Raw genomic sequence first — 3,162 nt, 5'->3', positions numbered from 1 at the left:
ATTAGTCACAGGAAAAATCCACCAAGAGGAAATTTCAATACTGAACATCTATGCCCCAAATACAAGGGCACCCTTATATGTCAAAGAAACACTTCTAAAGCTTAAATCATACATTAAACCCCACACACTAATAGTGGGCAACTTCAACACTTCCCTCTCACCACTGGACAGGTCAATCAGACAAAAAATGAATAGAGAAATAAGAGAACTAACAGATGTTATGACTCAAATGGACTTAACAGACATCTATAGAATATTCCATCCAAACAGAAAATATACCTTCTTCTCAGCACCTCATGGAACCTTCTCAAAAATTGACCACATACTCGGTAACAAAACAAACCTCAACAAATACAAAATAAATGGAATAATCCAATGTACCTTATCAGATCACCATGCTTTAAAACTAGAAGTCAATAGCAATACTAATTCCAGAAAACCTACAAACACGTGGAAGTTAAACAATGCTCCCCCAAATCATCAATGGGTCAAGGAAGAAATAAAGGGAGAAATTAAAGACTTCCTAAAATTCAGTGAAAATGACCTCACAACATAGTCAAATTTATGGGACACAATGAAAGCAGGGTTAAGAGGAAAGTTCAAGCACTAAATGCCTACATAAAGAAGCTGGGAAAACCCTACACTAGTGAATTATTAGAACATTAGAAAACTTTAGAACAAAAAGAAGCAAACTCACCTAAGAGAACTAGATGGCAGAAAATAATCAAATTGAGAGCTGAAATCAACAAAATAGAAACAAAGAAAACAATACAAAGAACCAATGAGACAAAGAGTTGGTTCTTTGAGAAAATCAACAAAATAGACAAACCTTTATCCAAACTAACCAAAAGGCAGAGAGAAAACATCCAAATTAACAAAATCAGAAATGAAAAGGGGGGCATAACAACAGACACGGAAGAAATACAGAGGATCATCAGGTCATATTTTGAAAACCTGTACTCCACAAAATTGGAAAACTTAAAGGAAATGGACAACTTTCTGGATAAATATCACTTACCAAAATTAAATCAAGACCAGATAAACAAATTAAACAAACCTACAACGGTTGAAGAAATAGAAACAGTCATCAAAAGTCTCCAAACCAAAAAAAGCCCCGGACCAGATGGTTTCAGCTCAGAATTCTACAAGATTTTCAAAGAACTAATACCAATACTCCTCAAATTATTCCACACAATAGAAACAGAAGGAACATTGCCAAACTCTTTATGAGGCTATAATTACCATGATACACAAAGCACAGAAAGACATTACTAAAGAAGGGAATTACAGACCAATCTCACTCATGAACATTGATGCAAAAATACTAAATAAAATATACATCAGAACCATCATCCACCATGGTAAAGTTGGTTTCATCCCACAGATGCAGGGATGGCTCAACATATGAAAATCTGTCAACATAATCCACTATATAAACAAGCTGAAAAATAAAAACCACATGATCATCTCATTAGATGCCGAAAAAGCTTTTGGCAAAATACAACATCCCTTCATGATAACTGATAAAGGTCTTGGAGAGAGCAGGGATACAAGATTAACAACAACAAAAAAAATCAGTAGCCCTTCTGTACACAGATGATAAAAGGACTGGGGAAGAAATCAGAGAACCAACACCCTTCACAATAGCCACAAACAGCATAAAATATCTCAGAGTATCTCTAACCAAACAATTGGAAGACTTGTATGACAAGAACTTTGAATCCTTGAAGAAGACACCAGGAATTGGAAAGATCTCCCATGCTCTTAGATAGGCAGAATTAACAAAGTAAAAATGGCAATCTTACCAAAAGCAATCAACAGATTCAACTCAGTGCCCATCAAAATCCCAGAAAAATTCTTCAAAGACCTCGAAAGAATGGTACTCAACTTCATATGGAAAAGCAAAAAACAAACAAACAAACAAACAAAAAAAACCCAACAGGATAGCCAAAAGAATTCTGTACAATAAAAGAACTTCTGGAGGTATCACAATCCCTGACTTCAAACACCACTACAGAGCTACAGTACTGAAAACAGCCCGGTATTGGCATTAGAACAGACAGGAGGACCAATGGAACTGAATAGAAGATCCAGATTTCAATCCACACATCTTCGAACACTTGATCTTTGACAAGGAAGGAAAAAAAATCAAATGGAAAAAAGAAAGCATATTTTACAAGTGGTGCTGGCATAACTGGATATCAATATGTAGAAGAATGAAAATAGACCCATATCTATCACCATGCACAAAACTCAAGTCCAAATGGATCAAACCAGCCACACTGAACCTTATAGAAGAGACAAGTAGGAAGTACACTTGAACACAATGGCACAGGGAACCACTTCCTAAATATAACTCCAGCAGCACAGACACTGAGAGAAACAATTAATGGGACCTCCTGAAACTGAAAAGCTTCTGTAAAGCAAAGGAAAACGACAGCCTACAGAATGGGAAAAGATCTTCAGTAACCCCACATCGGACAGAGGTCTGATTTCCAAAATATACAAAGAACTCAAAAATTGAACACCAAAAGAACACATAATCCAATAAAAAAAAATGGAATAAAGACCTAAAGAGAACTCTCAACAGAGGAATCTAAAACAGCTGAAAGACACTTAAGGAAATGTTCAACATACTTAGTCATCAGAGAAATGCAAATCAAGACAACTCTGAGATTCCATCTTATACCTATAAGAATGGCCAAGATCAAAAACACTGATGACAACTTATGCTGAGAGGTTGTGGGAAAAAGGGAACACTTCTGCATTGCTGGTGGGAATACAAGCTGGTACAACCCCTTTGGATGTCAGTGTGATTTCTCAGAAAATTAGGAAACAACCTTCCTCAAGACCCAGCAATACCACTTTTGGGTATATATCCAAAGGATGCTCAATCATGCCACAAGAACATGTGCTCAACTATGTTCATAGCAGCTTTGTTTGTCATAGCCAGAACCTGGAAACAACCTACATGTCCCTCGACCAAAGAATGAATAAGGAAAATGTGGTACATTTACACATGGAGTATTACACAGCAGAAAAAATAATGGCATCTTGAATTTTGCAGGAAATTGGATGGAGCTAGAAAACACTATTTTGAGTGAGGTAACCAGACACAGAAAGACAATTATCACATGTACTCAATCATACGTGATTTTTTTT

The sequence above is a fragment of the Alexandromys fortis genome, unplaced genomic scaffold (genome assembly GCF_014885135.2).
Source record: "Alexandromys fortis isolate MF-2015 unplaced genomic scaffold, M_Fortis_MF-2015_v1.1 scaffold_203, whole genome shotgun sequence".
Lineage (NCBI taxonomy): Eukaryota > Metazoa > Chordata > Mammalia > Rodentia > Cricetidae > Alexandromys > Alexandromys fortis.
Note: the sequence above shows the minus strand (reverse complement) of the source record.